The sequence below is a fragment of the Nestor notabilis genome, unplaced genomic scaffold, assembly GCF_000696875.1.
Source record: "Nestor notabilis isolate BGI_N333 unplaced genomic scaffold, ASM69687v1 Scaffold36087, whole genome shotgun sequence".
Classification (NCBI taxonomy): domain Eukaryota; kingdom Metazoa; phylum Chordata; class Aves; order Psittaciformes; family Psittacidae; genus Nestor; species Nestor notabilis.
Genome location: NW_009935808.1, coordinates 1 through 22,706, shown reverse-complemented (window position 1 = coordinate 22,706; position 22,706 = coordinate 1). Strand labels below are relative to the sequence as shown.

Genomic DNA, 22,706 nt, shown 5'->3' with positions numbered 1-22,706 from the left:
TAAGAAAATGTGTATATATTGGAAGGGAGGAGTGAGAGTCGAGATTTGCTAAAAGTACAGAGCAGTACAAGTAACTGTTGCGGGTTTGAGGTTTTTGGGTTTTGATTATTTTTTTTTTGCCAGCCAAAACAAAACCAGTTCCATGTCATAGAAACTTCTTGTTCAATCCAAGACTATTTTATTTTTTCTTATTTTTAGTCCTTAACATCAAATATGTATTTTTAGAAAAGAAAAGAATGCTTAGGAATTTACAGTCTGATGACAGCTCAGGTTATTTACCAAGGTTGGCCACGTGGCTGTGGACAGTTTAAGTTGAGCCAGAGTTTCATTTTTCCTGTCCAAGATGTGCCTTTCTCTTTAAGTACCAGTAATTTTTCTGCATCATCATAAATCAAGCAAGATATTTGTCAGATGTTTACATCTGAAAGACCCATAGCATCAAGGCCACAAAATACGAGAAACCAATGAAAGTCTAGGCTGACTGCTTAAGCATTGAAGTAACTTTTGTATTTTATGTATGTGGCTGTATTTGTAAATGTTCCTGTTCTTGCCAGGTTTGTACATTAACGAAGGAAGATAACCGGAGAGTGGGGGTGATTCCAAGTGATGAACAGCTCCATGTGTTACCTCTTTACAAAATTTCACAAACAGATGAATTTGGCACCGAGGAGGGACTGGAAGCCAAGATAAAAGCCGGAGCCATACAGGTGCTCACAGCTTTTCCCAGAGAAGTACGAATGTTAGCTGAGCCACTCAGAGCTACAAAGAAAAAGAAACCAGACACAAGGAGGACCCCAACTGAAAAGCAGCCATTAATAGATAAAAAATACCCAACACCAGTAAAGCTGAAAACTGAAGCCCCAGAAAATCTTGCCAACCCTTTGCATTGTTTAGGTGAGTCATGCCTGTTAAATTCTGCCAGTCCCTTCTGATACTATGTTGCCTCTTTCTTACCCATCTGAGGGGAAGGAAAAGCTCCTTAATACTGTTCTATAAAATACTTGTATATTCTGCATTTTAAGGGCTAGTGAACATAGATTTAAGGGGAGGAACAATAGTTAAATGTATTTAGAAGAATGCAGGGGGGAGGGGTGTTAAACAAACTAACCAAAACCCATTTGTCACATCCATTTGTAATTCACACCCAGCACCCTGCTAATCTCAGGAGAGGAGTGAGGGCAAACAGTAAACTTTGCATATAGGAAGATGGAGTAAGAACAGGAAGAGCAGTTTATTGACACACCTAGGAAATTAGACAGACATTCAGTTAATCTATGTGCAAATTTGGGAGACACAGTCCATACTTTGAAACAAAACCAAAAAGGACTCCTCAGGCTGAGGACAACATCCAGCAGTAGCTCCGAAGCAATGATTAATAACTTTCATTGAGCTTGGAGTGGACTGGAAGTCCTGGAAGCATTAGAGGGCTCTGGTTTGGGAAGGAATTATGAAATTGTTTGATCTCACTGGAATGCTGTTTTGATGAAATAAAGTGTTAGGAACCACCTACCCACACGTAACATTGTAGTTACTAACAGACGTGGCTTTGATATCTGAAAACCATGCCTTTAACAAATGGCACAATATCCAGAGTTTTGCCATAGGCTTTGGGATCACAGAACTTTATTCCTTGAACATGCAAAAATAACAACTGTGTAAACTTAAATAATGTTTGAAGTATTTTCTTAATTTAAAAAGGCTGCTGATAAGTTATGAGTGAGGAACTATTTTGAGAGAAAGTTGTTCATAGATGGAAAAATAAGAATGTGAAGAGAAATTATTTCATTTCTATTACAAAAGTGCAGGTATTGTCATAGAAGTTTTAATAGTGAAATCCCTCCAAATAGATGTCAGCACTGTAATCCCCAGGTCTACCAATGGTACATGTTGCTGTGGTTGGCCATGGGAACAGTTTCAAAGAGGTGTCACTAACTGGGCAGCAGTGGCAGTGAAAATTCCAAGTTTGCGAAGGGCAAGGTGATGTGCTCTGCATGAGATAAGTAACTTGAAGCATTTATGCACACTCGTTTATGTGTTCAGTCCTACAGGATGACGGCTGGGTAAAGACCTCAGCACACCACTGCTGCCCAACCCCCTAACCCACAGTAAAATGCCAATGTGGGTAAATTCTGGATTTAGAATCCTACAGCATTGTACTTGTACATACGGGTTTGTTGTGGTTAGAGGGGAGCAGTCATTGATTGGTTCTTTCCATTCCATGGGTACCATTTTAGTCCTGAGAATGGAAAATTTTAGTATTGCTGAGATCATTAGGCTTGATATGGAAACAAAATCAAAGGACCTGTGAGACAGAGGAGTTGAAACTAGACTTATTCAGTAGTCACTCCTAATGGTAAACTAGAGGCCTTTCTTTTGAAAGGGACCTGACCATCATTTTAGAGCCATTGCAGTATCCCCCAGTAGGAAAGCCTAGAAAGTGTGAGAGACTCCTCTAACCTACATGTCTTCACCACATAGAGAACTGGAAATTAAAAAGGGATAAAAGAGGACTCTCTTGTCCTCTTTACTGTCTTTAACCAGCAGCACACAGTGGTGAGGAGGACCTTCTGAGTGCTGAAGGCAGATTAAGTCTTGGTAGAGCATGCGTATTTGAAGACTTGGTTTGAATCCTAACTGTGCCAAGTCCTTTATGGAAATGCTGTATATTAAATAGGGTGTGCTTGTCTGACATCTTTTGCCAACAGCAAACAGCACAACTGTTAATTTCTACCTTTGTGCTAATGCTGAGAACCTTTGAAGTCCTAAATTATTGTTAAATAAGTATTAAAGATAGAGACCTTACATTCTTCCTTGTATAGTTTCGTCATTTAACCACATTATATTGGAGAAATAAACTTTACAGACAAAAAGGTTATTTCTGTCTCCATAAATACTAGTGATTTTTCTTGGCCTGTACTGGAGAGATGAACCACCAACTTGGGGACACTTTCTTAGCTGGCTGCAGCAGAGCAGTGCCCACTTCAGCCAACAGTTCTCAGTGGACATGCACCAGTCTCTGTTTGAACAGGAGGTATTCCCAGGAAGCAATGTCACCTTATCTGAACCATTATTGATTACTCATTTCCTTCTACCCATATATTTGAATTAGCTTCTCTTAATCTCTGCTACTTTGCCCCAGAGAGTAAGGAGCTTCTGGCAAGAGATGTGGAATTTTCTGGAGCCATGGCCATTCTGAAAGTGCTGTGGGTTGTTAAAACTTATTTCCAGAGAACGTAGGTCTCTCTGCAGAGATGATAGAAACTGCACTTCTCAGATGCTTTGTTTCCAATCTTCTGGAGGAAAGCATCAGTCTTGGGGGATTCTTAATTAAATTAAATGCTTTGAGTTTGATTTCATGGAAGAGGTTTTTTAAAAGTTCATGCGGTTTCCTTATGTCCCTCCACGATCTCAATATTTGCATACTAACTATTGTGTCCATAATTTATCCCACTTTGCCTTTTTTGCCTTTCTATTTAAAGAATGTTTTTTTAATCCATCACTATGAATTATTAGAAGACAGAAGAAAGAATAGTTCTTCTATATTCAGTAAAGCATTTAAACGATCTGTGTATTTATGGAACTAAGAAGAAACACTGATAGAGATGGTCTTTTATGAGAATACGTGAGAGGTCTCTGTGGGTTGCCAGTGTAGCAGCAAAACACACGTAAAGCAATTTCAGGTCATGATGCAAAGCCCAACAAAGTTGATGGAATTCTTCCCCCTTACTCCAGTGGACTCTGGATTGAACCTACAGATGATAAGAATGAGTCGCTGGAGGAGACTGTTCCACCAACCAGCACAACTGCAGGGTGCTGTGACCAGAAATTGATTAGGGAGCGAACTTAAATGTATGTGTCCACAAAGATCTGAAATAATTAATGTGTGGCAATTAGATGGAAGACAGCCAAATCACATGGTGCAGCCTTGTAAGGATGGATTTACCTGGAGTGTGTTGCCAGATAGCTGCTTTTTCTAAGAAAATTTCTGAGTATTTACTTGCTAATCACCCACAAATTGGTGTAATTCAGTAAGTTTTTTGCTGCAATGGACAAGATCTATAAACACGCTTTTTCCTGTGATCACAATATGGGGTTGAGGCAGTGAAGAATCTGTACTGTTTCACAGGCTTCAGGCAGACTAAATTTCATCAATTATGTAAAAACTTTTACACTGTGCTTCTTGCAAGCCTGGGCAGTGCTGAAGGCCAGCAGTCAGCTGCTGGGAAGCACTTGTGTAGAAGCGGGCTCTGTTTTATCTGTTTATTTTATTCATCCCTCTGTTATTTTATACATCATCAGTCTGACTGGAAAAGGTTAAGGCGTTAATTCAGCAAGGTTATGACGATGTACTTATTCTCACAGAGATAGCCTAAAAAGCTGAAAATAACCATTTTGAAAAATCTGTGCTCATCATGTGTATCTTTTGTATTAGAAATCAAGTGTAAAAAATATTATAGAAGTTTTGTTTTATTGAGGAAAGGTACTTATACTTTCGTGTGCATTTTTTTTTTTAGGGAACAAAACAGATGCTTTAAAACCTGGAATAAAAACGGAGACTTCCGATCACCTCTACGCCATGAAACATACATCAAACACTACTAAAAATTGCTCTCTATTAAAACAATGTACGGCTTCCTCCCCTTTCAAGGTGGATAGTTTACATCCTTATTCATCTTTAGCACATAAGCCTGGCCTAACAGCAGTGACCAATATTCAACAAGATTTTTCAGTTCCCTACGGGTATTTTGAATGCAGTAGCAAGCAACCTCACATGACACCTTATGTTAATTGTAAGAACTTTGATGTGTCGGTCAAAGATTATACTGGAATTTTGCTGAATGATAAGATGAATGGTGTGCCACCGATTCTTCCAGAGGTCACTGCTCCAGGCCCTCCAGCCCATAAAGACCCCCTGCCCACTATACTTGAACATCAGCCAGCCAAACAGAATTGTCAGCTTCAGTTAGACAGTTCTCCTTCTTCACAGATGGTCAGCTCTTGTGATTTGTCAGTACCGCTAAGCTCTCCAGAAAACAATGCAGTCAGAAACGAAGCTAACTGCTCCCGTGGATGGCCAGTGGAAAAGGGCAGCTCCCATCAAGAACAGATGTGTGATTTTAACTGTGTGGACGAAAAGCAGAACAGTGCACTGGGACAACTGGCTGATTCTGAGGAAAAAGCTGAGGAAATGTGGTCAGACAGCGAGCACAATTTTTTGGATGATGACATTGGTGGGGTTGCTGTGGCACCTTCTCATGGCTCTATCTTAATTGAATGTGCAAGACGTGAGCTCCATGCTACAACACCTATTAAAAAACCCAACCGCAATCATCCCACAAGAATTTCATTAGTTTTCTACCAACACAAAAATTTAAATGAGCCAAAACATGGTTTAGCCATGTGGGAAGCAAAGATGGCTGAGAGGGCAAAAGAAAAAGAAAAAGAAGCAGAAAGATCAGGAACGGAGAATACCGAACTAAATTCTAGCAACAGGAAAACAAAGCAAACAAGTGAAAACAGAGATCTTTTTTATGAAGACAATGAGTTCAACCAAATTCCATCACGCAGAGCATTAACAGTAACTAAGGATAAAGTAATAACAGTATCTTCATATGCCCTTACACGAGTTGCAGGGCCTTACAACCATTGGGCATAGGTTTTCGTCTCAAATGCCCCCTCTTGGTGCAGTGTTACACGGTGTTTCTTTAAGGTGCTGTTAAAGAACAAGTCTCGTGCCGTTTACTATTTGCTCATCTCAACCATTTTAAGGCTGAGGTAAAAAAAAAAGGAGGGTATTTCTTCTTAAACTGTGACTAACATTTGGTGGTGCTCAAGCACATTTTAAGCAAAAAAAAAAAAGAAAAAAAAGTTGTATAGTTTTAATACACTCTAAAAAAGATTTTGTTTAGGTTATTAACCTTGATTGAATCGTTCAGTTTATTACCTTTAGGAATTTATATTTTGGTGCTTTAAATCAAGTCTGTTTACTACAAAAATCATTTATAGGGATTTTAACAGGTTCACATTTTATGGTGTTAAATCAAGTTATACAGTAATAGCTCTACACAGCTCTTGGTGCTTAACCACATCAAACAGTTAAACATGAATAAGCTGAAGTATTACTTCATGGTGCCATTGCTTTAACAACTTCCAACCATTGCTTTATAGTCCAAATTACAGATAAATCTTTTAGAAAACCAATGAATTTTTTTCTCTAGATTTGTCATTATGTATGAAATGAAGTTATTGGTAATGATGGCTGGAAGTTGTTTTTAAGCTGTAAATATATATTTTAAAAGCACTTTCTATTTTTAAAATTAACTTGAAATAGTATAGTATAAGGATCATATTGTCTAAGGTTTGTGCATACTCTACAGAAGAAGTAATTTTATTCTTGCTGTGTAGAGTTCCATATTGTTACAGCTGCAGTATGTATGCTAATAGCATATGTGATTGTTTTTAGACTTGCCCTTTTTCATGGAAGACTTTATGTTGCATATAAACAGTTATAAAATACAGAACCATTCTTTTCTAGAGAGTGTACAAACATGAAATTAGGAAACGTCTTGTCAATACGTGTGTTGCTGTTGGGAGCTATGAATATTATTTGGGTTTTAAAGGCAGCGTTTGTTATGATTTCTTTGAGCAATAAGTGCGTAAGTCTCATTCATTTGGAGCATTATAAGTTAACACTACAACCAAATGTTCCTAATGCCTCAGGGGTAGGATTGTTTTGGGATAAAAAGAAACACCCCCTAGAGTTGCCTTACTCTATTCTGGGAAAAAAAATAATAATTTGGGGAAAATACAAAGGAGATTTTGGACAAGTATGAAATTTATAACATTTAGCAGCAAATTTTTCAGTAAGAATAACCTATCTGTAATATTCACCAGCTTTCTATGTTCATTTTTTTTACAAAAATGTTTTGTAATTTTTAAGTGTAATTTTTTTCTACATTTCATGTAGAAAGGGTTGTCTTCTTCTTTCCAAACATATGAAATTTATGTTCTCAATTTCTGCTGAAAAAGTGACATATCATGAAATGACTATTTGATAAACCAGAGGAAAAACAGACACTCCATTGCTTTTAAATACTGTAGCATCCCACTCTTCTTTCTGATTCTCCTCTCCTATGTATTTCTTTTTTAAACTTATTTAAACAAATTACCAAATGGCAATGTTAGCTAAGGACTGACCTCATCCTGCAACTTCTTCCATGAGAACAGCTCTGTGTAGCCATGCCTGCCCCGTCAGAGCCAGGAGGACTGCTCAAGCCAGGACTCCTCTTGTGACTGAGAGCTGCAGGATCAGGCACAGAGATGAAGCTGTACCTTAATTCTGCCTTGGAGTCCTCCCTGGCTGCGTAACCAGTAGTTGTAATGAGATCAGAGTCGTCAAGTGCGAAAATATACAAATAATATACTTGATAATATTACAACATAGTGGTGCTGTAACAGAGAAATACAAACTATCTAGATCTGCTTTATTTAAAAGCTAGACAAGGTGCTTTTTCTTTGAACGTTGAACTGTAAGCGCTATGTTTACAGTTTTGGTACGAAAAGTATGTAAATTATATTTTCAGTATACAGTGCCAGTTAGGACCTTGGTGCTACAAATACTTAAATGCGGCTGTTGATGAATTAGACTATTCTCCTGTATGGATACAGACACACATGTAGTGTTTGCAGGAGCAAGGTCTAAAATAGCAATCACTATGTAATGACCTTGGGTTTGATTCTGCAGATGCCTGTCAAAATTAACAAAAACGTTGGTGTCAGAGAGTGGATGAGTTGAACCCATTCTTTTTATCTTACCTATTTTAAGTAAAATTTGTAAAAACTGGGTATGCTGCAAATTTTAGTTCAAAGCTTAGTAATACTTCAAATAGAGGATATGAAGGGATTGTAAATAATAAAAAAACCAATATTATGCCATCGTTTTGTACCAGCAGTTTTATGCTTATTGACTATGTAACATACCATATACATCAAATCATTATGGTATTTTGTGTGCCTTAGATTTCCATTTTAAAACTTGTATATTTTTGGTGAGCCGAAGATTAGTAAGAATTCCAGCTGTCCATGCAGTAGTACTGTACGTTCTCTAGCTGTTCCATTTTTGTATTTGCTATCTGAAAACCCTTGTTCAACACCACAAGCGATCATTTACAGAAAAGATGAGTTTATTGGTTTCACTGGTAGTGCTGACAGCTTTAGTTTCTATGTTGCAAATTGGAAAAAAAAAAAAAAGTTATTCCGTGCTCTCATGTGAATAACATTTTTTTACCCAACATTAGTAAGTTACAGAGCCATCTCTTTACCTTTTAAAATGCTCAGATCATTAAAGCAGATCATTTTTACTTAAATCTTCCACTATAAATGCCCATGCTTATGTGTGATTGGAAACTTAAAGATAGAAATGTTCCAGTGAAAAACCGGCACCTTCCCTCAAAGAAGTGAGGAACTGAAAGGTGGATCTGAAAGGATACCGCTGAACATAGCCTCTGGCAAGTCACTCCTCAAGTGACTACACCAACAGACTTTCAGTAAATCCACATCTACCTGTTTTGAAATGGCAATTTTAACAGAGAACAGTGTATCTTAACATCCTAGTTAATGCTATTAACTGATAGGTGCTAAAATTTGCAGTTACTGCTTTATTAAGGTTACTTACATGAGAAAAGTATATCATCTAGACAGTAAAATATCATTCGTGGTGCTCTTTCCTTGACTGTCTACCACGTAACTACTTTTTCAGCATGTACCTAGCAGGCAGGTTAGCTGGCCACTTTTCTTTCCTGCTGTGGCACACAGCAGATTGCAATTTGAGAAGCTACTATTTTCTATTGCTGTACTGCAGTATAGAAAATGCAACTATTTACTGTTTTGACAACTGTGTGCTATTTATTGTAACATTTCAGAGTATTTATCAGTCTTGTACACAAATTATATTGTTTTGAGTAAGGTTATAATTTTGTAACAGCATTTGTCTCTTAAAATGCGTGAATCTGTGGGTCTAATGCTTTCTTTTTCAGACCACGCAACCACTTGCAATTTGCTCTTTCTCTTTAACAAAGTTCTTCCAGGATGGACAGATCAGGAGCTAGATCTAAAATTGAGGTAGCTGACTAGGTCAGACCTGCATCTTTTACTTGGTTTCCAACAGCTGGCACTATGCTCTGGGTGAAAAAACAGAAAATGGATTCATGTGTGGGCTGGTGGTGGCGTGTGGTTGTCTTTTGATCTTTTTTCACAGTACGCTAGCAAAAACTGTTGTGATCCAACACGGAATGCCTCTGACTTCCCAGAAGAAATGTCTCTCATCCCTTTCTCCACTGGGTCCTGTAACAGCACTCCACCTTTGCTCTGGAAGGAAGGAGTAGTGCTGTCTGCAGGAGCCGGTTCTGTTTAACTCCCCGAGTCCCTGTTGGAGTTACTGCAATTGTGCCCATTTAAATAGTGAGTTTTACTCATGCAGTTTCTCTGCGCTTACTGATTGTAACATGCTATTGTATTGCAGAAAATAGAAAAAAAGTCTATAAGTATTTTGGTCACAAGATCCAGAAAGCTTTTTAAGAACTTGGCTTTCTGCTCCTAACAGTTGTATTCAGATATTTATTTTTTTTAAGGACTTTCTAAGCTAACTTTTACTTAGGAATAACTGCTGTTAAAAGTCCTAACCTTACCTACGACAGTGCTTCTCTATACTTAAAACAGGAAATAACTGTAGTATTGTAAGCAACATTTTATGTTAAGCATGGGTAAATGACAACTTCTGTAGTACTTAAGATTATTTGTAACATACAACTGTTTGGGTTTTTTTAAAGACCTTTTTAATGTCATTGCAGTATTATGCTAAATTTGGTGGGTTAGACTTGGGTCCTGTTTATGTTGCTGCAGCCTCACTGACTGCAATGTGCTCATTCATCAAGCTTTCACGCAATTTTCTTATTTAACTGGGTGGACAGCAGTTTACCAAAGTCTGTGCTGACTCGGACCCTCGCAACCCTACCACAATAAACAGGTTTTGCAAGGACAGATGAAGAGACATTTGGAGTAAATGTTGTACTTCTAGTTAAACACAGAGGTTATATTGTTTGTAGCATGAGAAGTGATTCAAGGTCTGTAAAGAGATGTACTACCTTCACCTCAAGTTTCAGGCATGCAGGCAGGTCTATTTCAGACCTTATCCTCTTGACAGCTTTTCTGATTTTTCCGTGTCTTACAGGTTGTTCAATGACAGATGTTATGGAAGCATTCTAGTAAAACTGCATCTTCATGGGTTTATATTTAAAATGTGAGGTCAGTCTTGGCCTTTCACTTCCCATGAAATTTCTTGCATGTTGAAATTGGCTCCTTTGATCAAGCAACCATCAGCTTTGTAAACCATTTGTACATATGATTTTTCCCTTTCCCACAGAAATCCTCTAATTTCTAGGTTAACGGAAGTATCTGTGCACTTACATGTATGAAAAGCTAAATTGCATGGCTACTTCCACACTTTTTCTACATTAACAGCAATTACATGCAGGCAGTGCTGAACAAACTCTCTTTCAGGTCTATTGTGGTTGTTAAAATTCAGATTAGGGTCTTTGTGACTTATCTTCCATAAAACTGTGTTTTACTTCTTGTGTGAAAGGTGTCTGCCCAACTGTGACCTGTGAGCTGATCTTGAAAAACACAACTGGAGACGAGGAACAGTCCAATCACATTTGTAAATTCTGGCTTTTTTCTCAGTTTTACCAGTTGTTGATCTCACTCTCAGGAGGAAGTGTAGAGGGAGTATCTTTCCATAAAATTAAACTGTAGATAAAGTTGCCGTTAATTGTTGTAACACCGTGGTACTGCTCTGCCGTATCTGTGTTACAGCAATGTTTCTAACCAGTAAGGATGTGTTATTGTGTCACACAGGTGTGGATGTATGTACAAATTCATCTCTTTCCACAGTTCTGGAGGCAGTGATCTCTCCGTTGTTCTCTGCCTGCCTAGACTAGTTTAAGGAAGGAAAAAAAAAACCCCAAAACCCAAACCAAAAAACAACAAAACAAAACAAAAAACAAAACACACACACAAAAAAAACAACCTAGCCCCCCCAAAAAAAACAAGAGGAGGGAGAGAGTTGGTCACCCTTTCTTTAATCTGTGTAGATGACCAAGGTAGCAAGCACTGTTGTCAACACATCTGCTGCTCCTTCCCATGATACGGAAAGCTGATGGGATGCACAGCGTAAGTCGCAGGCAAAGCTGCGAAGGTACAGTGGGCTTTTAAGACAGCCTTCTCTGTACACGTGCTGTAGTTGCCAGGGTACTTCTTTATGTTGACACTTTTTTTTGGTACATCTAACTTCAAATTCATAAGCTTTTTTATTTAGTCTGTGACACATTTATGTTCTCCTTTAATTCTAAACAGAGTGGCCAGTGTCAAAAGTCCTGAGGATGTGGCTACTTAGTTGAATAGTACAGAAACTGGCTTCAGTACCTCCTGGAATTGCCTGATGTTTTGTCAGAACGTTTTCACAAGTTGTCTATATGCTGCTCCAGTATGTTGCTGCAAAATTTTAACTGCATAAAGGAATTTCATACTTGAGGTTTTCTCTAATACCAAGGATTTCTAATAGTATCTAATCAGGCACTAGTAAACACACAGATCACTTCTGCTAAAGAGTGGTTGAAAATATATTTTGTGTTTACCTTATTACTTCCCTATTAAAACATTTTTGTTATTTTAGAGGAGCAAAACTTTTTAATACTGTCATTTATACATGTGACTAAATGATGAAAACTTAATTCTACCTAATGCTGTGTTGTCTCCCTGAGGAACATTTGACTAGTGCTGATCAGTAGATACTGCTTTCTACTCTACATATGACACTGAATACTACAGCCACCCTTCTCATTCCATGGTCTCTTTATGGATCATCTGCTGTGACTAGCTATTTTCAAAGCCAGCACTAGATCACATTATAACATACTGCTGAATGTTATAAATGTTTGTAACTGCTCCAGGAGTTCTTTCTATCCCTCTGCAGATCTGCTTCAGTACTCAGCATTAGCAGTGTAGCTATTGGCCTGCTTGTGAATTCCCCACACACACTGTCACTGCTTTGTATGTAAATCAGCCAGTCTTCATCTCAGGAATATCATAAGGATTTATTCTCCTTGTGTCTCTTCCAAAATAAGTTTATTTCAGTCATCTTTCGTTCTATATATGACAATTCTAGAGAGTTTTTAATTTCATGTTCTCTCATAGGGAGCCTAGAATATTGCGTTTGGATATTTTTTCATTCCAAGTAAGGGGGATAATTCATTATCTGTCACAATCAGTGTTTTCTTTTTAAATCAATCAATTTTCCAGTTAATTTTCATATTTCTTAATGCAAGTGTTATACTCTATTCTTTTATCTGCAAATAGCCAAACTTTTAAGACACTTCACAAGACTAAAAAACTGCTCACCCCCTGAGAAGGAAAAGTCACCATTTCTCAGAGTACAAGATTTTTGCTTCTGTTGCTAGCATCTCTGCGGAATGCCCTCTTTTCTTTGGAGTTACTCTACCAGCTCTGTTTAAATCTTTACAATGAGACCCTGCAGAGTACAAGAGCAGTAGTTCCTTTACATCTTCTGGTTTGATCAGTCATGATCTTCGTGAGAAACCCAAGTATTGCTTAAGTTAAATGCCTTAACTAACAAAGGAATGTTTGGGAAAAAAGATGTTCCTTCTCTGTAGCAGCAAGTGGAATTGATTGAGCATGAGCAGAAAATAACTAAGTAGTTACTACCTTTTATTAAAGGGTATATGGGTGTCAGCATCACTTGTTTTCCTCCTTCTGAGATGTAAAGACTTTAGGATTCTTTTTTTAATCCAGTTCTAGTTCATCATCCCAACATTGTTTGCAGTATTTAACCACCTACTTGTAACTTCAGTTTTAAAAGATACAAGATACTTCTCAATGCTGTATCCTTAAGTCTTCCCACAATAGTGTATTTTCCTATTTTCTTCTAATGGACCATTATATATGTAGTATTTCCACCCACATTTATATTTAAGTGCTAGAATCTTCCCAACAGCATACTTGCAGTGAATGCAAGACTGGGGTGCTAAATAACTTAACGTGAAGGTGACTTACTCTGGCTGGTGTGACTGATTAACAATGCTGGTTTTAACTCTTTGCATGCCTTACCAGCTTTCCTCATGAAGTCACAGGATGCAGGTGTAGACCTCATAAAGCTACGTACGTAAGAAGGAGGACAGATTCAGCAGTTAATCTACAGCGTTACCAGTTACAGCAGATGAACTGTATTCCAAAGAAGCGCTGTTGCAGTGGAGCAAGGGAACTGCTAGTTCGATGTTCAGTATTGCAGTTGTTGCCACAGAACATTTTAATACTGTTGTAGAAAGTTTTGTGACCTGGTAAATATCTTACATGTATATCTGTATCTTTATTATAATATTGTAATGGAAAAGGGTCTAAGGTTTGGAAGTCGTCTACAATAAGAATGAAGGCCCTGATTCTCATTTATACTACTGTTCTTTACATCACATTAAAAGGATAAAGGGGCCTTAAATGGATGTCAATTTAGCTTATATCCTTTGGAATATCCCATTACACTAACAGTGGTGTAAACAGTCAATAGAATAAATTAAAACTGTTACCAAATCACTGATTTGTACAATCATCTGAAATCAATTTCATGATATTGCTATTGTGCATATAGCAGCCAATAGCATCCTGGTTCTTAGTTTAGAAATACAGGTTGAAAAGAAACTGGCTTGGTTTTTATCCAGTTTCAAGTATTCACTTCTATTGGCTGTCCTTCTCCCATCACTGTCTACAAAGAGAATAGGGTAGAAGATTTGCACCTCTAGGTAATAGCCTGGCCAGAAATCTTAAAAATTGTCAATAATACTATTTCTAAGCTTTGGTTTGTTTTTTTTTTTTTTCTTAAAATTCTTGCTTCCATTTATCGTAACTTCATCCCTTTTACTTGATTGTATAAAATGGGGTTGTGACAATCTACTGAACTCAGTTCTTTTCTGACTTAAGACCCAGCAGGGTGTACAGTATTGTGTGGTGCTTTCATATGGCAGTGAGTTTTGAGACACAAAGCAAAAAGCCGTTTTCTGACTGCCCTAACCATGGTGCTACTTGACAGTGAAACTGCTGGCACCGCCCTGCATGCTCGAGTCATGCAGAGCCTCCCTTGCTGCCAGCGGAAGCTTTATGTAAGCATCAAGCCCCGTTACATTGCAGTTATGAAATGCAACACAATGCAAACTTCTCTTTCAAAAAAAGTCTGAGGAAAAGAAAACATAGCTTCATTCTTAAATTTCTAAACTGCAGTGGTACTGCAGAGCCTAATGAGAACAGATTTTGTACTGACTTTGTGAATGCCAGTCTGATCCATGCAGCTCAAAAGGCAGTGTCTGAACTTCATGAATCTCTTGTCTCAAAATGAAAAAATAACTGTAGGCAAGAAAAACAAATGTGATATCCCAATACCACTAAAAGAAAGCCAGTTCTATCCAATACAAGCATTCAGACATTTCAGTCTTCAAGAATTAATTGTTCCGTTTGGAAGAGACAGTTCTTCATAATGTGACAGTATCATACCAGGTCATAAATATTGTTCAGAATTTGCTGTCCTAAGAAAAAACAGTAATAGGTAAGGGCACACTGTACTGAAATGCTATGGCTAATCAATGCTTTCCTGCTTTTAAAAACTAAAAGATTTATCAGTATGCCAAAGCAAAAAACAAAACAAAACAAAGCATTTTCTTTCTTTCCTTCTTTCTTTTTTTCTTTTTCTTTCTTTGGGATGCATTTGATATTTATTTTCAACTTCGAATTTGAGGGTTTGGATTATTTCCAGTTACCAACCTACTGTTACTTAGATCTGGAACATAAAATTAACTTTTTTAAACAAAAGATGATGTACAGGGAGAAAAAAATCAGAAAGAAAAAGCACTTCATTATGTCACAGTATTTACAGGAGAAAGTACAAAAATTACTTCTTTTCTCAAAAAACATTTGGGGCCTGATTCTTTCCTAGTATAACTGAGCACAGCTTCATGAGGCTGGTGGAGCTGTGAAGAATTACCCTAGCTGAGAAACTGAACCTTAAAATCTTTGCAGACAAGGGAACCCTTACCAGCAGTACTTGAAGACTTGTGAGTTGTGACTGCATGTTACTTGAAAGATCTAATTAAGCTATGTTTTTTGGTGCAAGCAGTTGTTGTACATGATTTCATGTTTATGTAGCAAGATGCATTGAAATGTTGATACTAGTATTGAAACATACATGTAAAAATTGTTGTTGTGGAAATTGTCTGTTCTGTTCTATTTTTCTTGTGTGTCTCATCTGTTTAGATCGTAAACTTACTTTTTTTTTTTTTTTTTTTTATTGTCCTAACTGAATAAGGCTAAATGAATACTGTAATTGAAAATATATTTTAAATCTTGTCATGAGTTTTTAAAAAGACTATTACAAATTGTATCATTCCTGATTACACAGAACTTTGTGGGTGGTTTTAAATAAATTTTATACTTCTATTTTGCACTTAGTCGTCTAATTTTTCTTTCCTGCAGTTTTATGCATTTCTTCTTGTAAAATGCTTTGAGAAATGAAAGAAAGTTGTTTTCCAATTCAAACCAAAACAAGGTCATGCTGAAGTACACAAAGACTAAAATTTAGGCCAGAAGAGCTGGTACCATGCAACTTAATGTCCTGCTTCGTAATACAGCATATAATACTACATACATGCCCCATTTTAAACCATTACATGGCTTGAATTTTTAGGAATTAGAAAATTACTGATTCTAAAGCTAGAAATAGTCTAGTCTTTCAGCATACTGGAGGGTGCTAAGAACCTCATCAAAGATGTTCTGACAATAGCAAGGAGTTACTGAACTAAAAATACTAGTCTTTAGATTCTGTACATTTATATAATTTGTCCTATAGGCAGTAAGCAAGTGGCAGTCAAACATCTTGTTAAGGATTGAGTAAGAAAGTAATTGCTAATAAAAGTGTTTTCATTTTATGAGCCATTTTCCCTGCAGAAATTTTGCTCTTATGACTAATAACCATCATTATGAGTAGAAATACATTTACGAATTAAGTCAGCCCTATAGGACTACTATGCGTTCACCCACATCAGCAAGGTTTCTGCACTGGAAAGGGATGGGGCATAAATCTGGTCCCTGTCATCAGTCTGCCTTTGCTTCATACAGGACCTGTCCCAGGCAAAGCTGTACAGTAGATGCAGCAGTCCGAAAATTCTGAACTTCATCATCTTCTGACTAAAAAAGACAAAACAACTTGTGAACATAACTACACAGTGTCTCTTTCCTACCAGCCTTATCTGGTGGAGCAAGGTTATGGGAATCATTTACTGTGGCTTTTAAAACCCAGCCACTGGAAATAGCCCAGGTTTTATTTGCTTCAAATCAGAGGTTTGGTTTGGGTTTTTTCTCAAGACAAAACAGACTTCAGTGCGAGTCTGCTTTAACATATGACATTTTGGTGCAGAACAACAATACTAGACAGAATTCCTGTTTAGATCTGAAGAAGGAAGGAATACAACTTCGAATGTTCGTATTTGCTTCTTTTCTTTCTCCATTAAACACCCTACCAAATGCTGATGTTAGAATTATCTTCCAGATAACTGGAATCTCCTAGAAGGCAGAAAAAATGCTGCTATCCTCAGGCTTCAATAATTCCCTAGAAATAGACTACATTATGTGATATTGGTGCACCTACTTCCTGGGAGCTGAATGTGGTAATCCAACCAGAAGGCCTTTACCCTCCTATTTACTGCTCTTCTAGAAGATAATCATAACTGGGATTTTATAGCAACATCTGCCAACTTGCACAGGCCTGCTCTAAACCACACTACCAAACCTTTCACCAGAGCTATGCATCGCAGAGTTTGATACCAGAATCTGTAGCTTATAGCACAGGTGCCTAAGAAAGCATGTGGATTTTGAATGGCGCTCAAAGACTTGGGAGTAGATACAAGAACATAATTATCAAGGGAGAGACATGGATGAGAAACTGTTTTCCAGCTCCCTTCCAGGTACTGCCAGCCAACTGCAGACCGCATCCCCCACATTCCCACTGGATAGCATGTTCCCACTCAGAGCTACATTTCTTCATACACTATGGCACGTATTACATACATTTTAAAACACAGCTTTACCCGTAGCTTGTGGTAACAAAACTACATAAAATTTACCTGCCTTGGCACCCTGAAAGGTTGCCAAACATGAGCCTATCTTATAGAGCTCAACACGTGGAGGTGGTTTCAGTGCTTTCTTGTATTATGGATTTTGTTGTATAAACTATACGGGTAATAGAATATTGATGTAGTACAGCCGGCTGCTTTTAAATTCTTAAGATGTTACAGCCTTAAATTACAATACCTATTAAAATGGTGTTAATTGGTAACAGTAGTTTAAACTGCAAGATAAACTGGTTTGCTACTGCTACAGTTACAGTTTTCTGCAGTTCTCTAATACCTGATAAAGATTAGAGAACAGCAGGGTTTCACTGCTGTTGAATAATGCTAATGCTGATTACTGCTGATAATATTGTTACACAATATTAAGTTACTTCTTCAAAATAGGTATTCATCAAAATATTGGACTTCCTGTGCATTTTCTACATCAGAACCAGCATCATATACAAATGTAATTTAAACACAAGCAAGATAGTGCTTCCATAGTGTTTTGGTTCAAGAAATGGCCTAGGAAATCTAAAATAATTATCAGTCATGCCCATCTGTGTTTTTAATCTAAGACGTACTGGAAAAGTATTTTAAATGTGGAAATTTAAACCCAGCTATTTTGATAACCATTGGCTGGAGCACAATTCCTAAGATGGGCGTCAGTTCCCTGAGATGTCTGCTTATTTCTAGATACTCTGTTGCTTTTATGATACAGACCACTTAAAACAAAATTTTTAGCAGTTGACATCTTGAAAATGTCAATGTCTTTTTACATAAGGCCAAAAATTACTGAAAATCCCTACTATACCATGTGTGTATCGCCATTCATTCATAACGTAACTGGGTAACACCTCTCTGCTGTTTAACCCTGAAGTAATCCTGAATTGCTACTGGAACAATAAAGCTAAAAATAAGCTGAAAAACAATGCTGAAAAATAAGGCTAAGTCATGATGCATGAGACTACACTCAGCTATTCTGCACTGAGAATTGTGTCTGCCTGTCCTTCAGATCAGAGGCCTGTGCTCTGCTATAGGAAGAGGCTAAATATTGCAGACAGTAGAGGAAAGAAAATAGGTTCTTGTCCCTCCATCTCTTGCTTTTCAAGCAACAGAGTTAAGATTATAAAGGTGGTCAGGATTTTTCTTATCGGTCTTCTTTACTGCCTGTACAGAACTGCTCTGACTGTCTTTCATATGGCTTGGTTATCCCAAGATTATAAGGAGATAGATGAGGAATCCTTTCTTGTATACGCACTTCAAATCTGATACACGTAGAAAAACAGGGCCTTCCAAAAGGTACTGAGGACTTTCCTAAAGCTATTCCTGTGCTCCCAGGTGAACATGTATTGCGCCTCTTTTTCTGCCATGAACCATGAAGAACGAACCAAACATTATAGCTCTCCCTAAGCCTATACAAGAAGCCTCCACATTAAACTAACATTCACAATATTTTCTCCTTCAACCAACATTAGGTAAGAGATATCCTGCCCTCCCCAAAGAACTGTAAGACTCACGTAAGCACTTCTGATAAAAGTCAAACATTAAATGGTTTAGTAAAGCTGAACATTGTAAAATTTGAAACCAAACCTGTCTGATTTTACTTAAGAAATTACCTTACTTTTAAAAGATAGCTAGTTTCCAAAAGATTCCTCCCTTTTGCAAAAAATGTGTTTCTCTGACTTTTAAGCATTAACTATAATCATTCAAAACAATTTTTAAAAAGACTACCAATACACCTTTCCAATTGTACAAATGTGGGTTCCCTTAAATTTTGAAGTGTCAAATGGGACAATTCAGAAGAAAAAAATATTTTATACTTGGTTAGGAAAATATGTTTGGTTGCTTATGTAAAATTACTGTGCCTAAGCACTGGTTCAACTGAATGAAAGCCAAGCTTTTGTGGGATTAACAGAATAGCTGCAAACAACACAGACCCTGATGGCCTCTGCTTCTTGAGTTCAGAACTGAAACAGAAATGTAGTTACCTGACTAGTGGTGAGCTGCCCCATTAACAGGGCACTGAAACAGTATCTAGGTTATATTTCCTCTTGGCACTACTGACAAGCTGTTCACTCTTCTATTTACCTCAGAATATCCTCTAAGTTATTTGCAGATACTGTCCTGGGTTCAGCTACAGCAGTCATTTTTTCTCCTTCTTAGTAGCTGGTGCAGTGCTGTGTTTTTGACTTTCAGTCTGGGAACAATGCTGATAACACCGATGTTTTTAGTTGTTGCTAAGTAATGTTTACTCTGACCAAGGACTTTCTCAGTCTCATGCTTTGCCAGAGAGGAGGGGAAGCCAGGAGGAAGCAGAGGCAGGACACCTGACCCAAACTGGCCAAAGGGGTATTCCATACCACAGCACATCATGCCCAGTATAGAAACTGGGGGGAGTTACCCAGAAGGCCCAGATCGCTGCTCGGGTCGGGCTGGGTATCGGTCGGCGGGTGGTGAGCGGGTGTGTCCTTTTCCCTTGTTATTCCTCTTATCATTATTATTGGTAGCAGCAGTGGTTTGTATTATACCTTAGTTACTGGAGAGCTGTTATCTCAACCCGTGGGAGGTACATTCCTTCGATTCTCCTCCCCATCCCTCCGGGAGCGGGGGGAGGAAGGAAAAGGGGGGGAGAGAGCGAGCGGCTGCGTGGTTCCAAGTTGCCGGCTGGGCTTAAACCATGACAGAAACTTATTTAGTTTTCTTACTTTTATAGAAATGCCTCCTTCTTGAATCTAGTCTGTGTTGCAAAATTTTTAGCTGAAGACTTTTATATATCCCTTCTAGCATTTTTTTTTTTTAATGTAACCACAAGAGGCTGTGGAAGGCTTTATGCCATAACTGCAGCCAACAACTACAGTTAAGTAACGGTAAGGCTACACTTAATACCATGCATTTCTTCTGCTCTGCCACTAGCATTGTCTTCACTAAAGCAGTTCTCTAAGGAAAGACCTTCCATCACTCTCCAGTCCAGCTGCTACTGTGGGTGGAACTATCCTATTAACAAGCTATTACAGAGTAATTTTTCTACATAAATTTTTATTTCATTTCAAATCTTCTTCTAAAACTGGTACAGCTTCTGTAAATATTTTTATTTGTTCAAAAATTAACTTCAACTTTGGACAAGCCTGTGCTAGGATGAGAGTTGCTTCAGCTATGTTAGAACCTATTTGGAACTAAGCCAGCCTTGTTATATATCCCCTTCAGCCATCACAGTGACAATTAAAAACCTTTTTGCAAAACATATTGAGATGTATTTCCAAACTGTATCATACACAATGCATTCTACCTGTTAAATAATTCTGTAAACCTCTAAAGACCACTGAAGCTTATCTGAGAGTTAAATCTTGGTACTTCTGAAGGAGTTCACTGGGTTTTCTCAGTGAAAGTATGCCTCAGCCCCCTCCACTATCATCTGTCAGCACCAGTAGTTCCAAATATTCAGCTAGGGCTACATTATAGCTATGAACACCTACCAATCTTAATAAGGAGGTTTCTTCCTATGCCTAGGAAATGCATTTATTCCATTTACCATCTAAATTCAGTGTAAATAAACACTGTACCATTTATGGAGATCAAAGTGGGATTAAATGCTATATTCAATCTGTATAGACTACAGCAAAAAGTGGAAGCCCCAATTCTTGAGTTAGAGATGTGCATGGCATCAATATCAGAGGCAGTAAAATGAGCTGTATGAAGATAAATTCCCTAAGAATTTCACTGGGCCAAACCTCTGCATGTAATTCCAATGCAGACAGCTGTGCAATGCTCTGTAAAATATTCTAGGATTTAGCCTTCTTGGACATAGGGTCAAAACTGAATGTGGGAAGGACCAACTTCTTGTCAAATACATGCATTTTTAATTTAAAATTGATGAAATAGTTACAAGTGCATCTAATCTCACAAACACGTGGCAGACTTTAGTCACAGACTAAAGATGTGACAGAAGTTCAGTATTTAGGGGATGTACACACTTTACTGCCCTTTCTTTATACTGTAAGACTGCCATTTTTTAGCTCAGGACAGTAAATGTTCTGATTAAAATCTGCAAACAACCCATTCAGTATAAGTCCTTACATAAAACTTGAGAAACAGGACCTTTTGCAGACTAGGATCTCCAATGCCTTTTGCAGCATCACTAAATGCTAAGAGTCTCTTCTCTGAGCTCTCTGAAAGCAGGATCTTTTGCCATTTTACTGAATCACTATCAATACCCTTAGACAGCAAACTTTACCTCTTAAATATATTGTAGTGGTGATGTTCACAGATCACAGAACACCCCGGGCTGGAGGGGACCTCAAAAGATCTGGTCCAACCTTTTGGGAAAAAGGAATCTAGATGAGATTACCTAGCTCGCTGTCCATTTGTAGCTGGAAAACCTCCAGTGATGTAGGTTTTCCTCCACCACACCTCTGGGGAGGTTCTTCCAGTGATTGATTATTCTCCCTGTAAAAAATTTCTTTAATGTATCAAGATGAAAAATTTTCCCTGTGCTCCTAGGAGAAGTTACTACTGGAACCTACAAAGAGCAGGTTCCAGTAGTAACTTGTAAAGATCTGAAAGTTAATTCAGGAATTGAGCAGGACGCATAGAAACATTATTTCCAACAAGAATATGTAGAAAATATAATACAGTGGTCTTCCATCATCAAAGTTGTTACATCAACAAAATTGAGTGAAATGACCATCTCCCTGTAATTGGCAAAGTTCTTACATTTAGTAGGACAGATACAATATGTCCAATTACTGATCATTATTAGTTTTCTGTCCAGTAGCTTCATGTTAGGTATGAGATACTAATTTATGTGTCTTCTCAACTGCACAGATTGTCAAAACATTGTTTATTGGGTTATAATTTCTTCTGTAATTGATCTCCCTAAACACATAGTATAAATGCAGTTAAATCTGTTTCCAGTTTTCTTCTGAAATGAATGATGGTATTTTAGTTCTTTTTCTTTCTCAGCTGAAGGTGAGATACTGCACCAAACAACAAATATAATGCAGCCAATGTTGATACATACCAACATCAGTGCAGGTCCAAAATTTACACTGTACGCAGAAACAGTACAATTTCATATTCCTTGAGCTAATGGAGAAGCTTCTCTATCACAAAGCAAAACCATACACTAGCTTTTTAAACACCCAGCATGCTCATTAAAGACCTGCGATATCCACTTCTCAATCTGTACTCCACCTACACCCAATATCGAGATCAGCGTGCTTCTACTTGTTAATTCAGTGTTTATACTTTTTGGTGTATTAGTTGTTGCTTCTACAGTGCTGAATCAGTAATACCAGGTGCTGTGGTAGCAGTAGAAAATTTATTTCTTTCTATGATTAAGTTGGATACAAAGAGGTATTGTTTCTGAGAGCTCTTTCGGTCACACATCCTTAAAAGCAAACCAGAAAGCTGTTAGTTTTAAACCTTTTTAAGCAACAGTTAACAAAGTACCAAATGGATGGTGACATGGACAGTGGGATTGAGTGAGCC

The 22,706-nt window shown here is 37.7% G+C and overlaps 1 pseudogene; it reads left to right on the top strand.

Annotated features, from left to right (window-relative positions):
- The first annotated feature begins 554 nt into the window (after window positions 1-554).
- Window positions 555-5,656, top strand: LOC104408402 (annotated as a pseudogene).
- The last annotated feature ends 17,050 nt before the right edge of the window (window positions 5,657-22,706 follow it).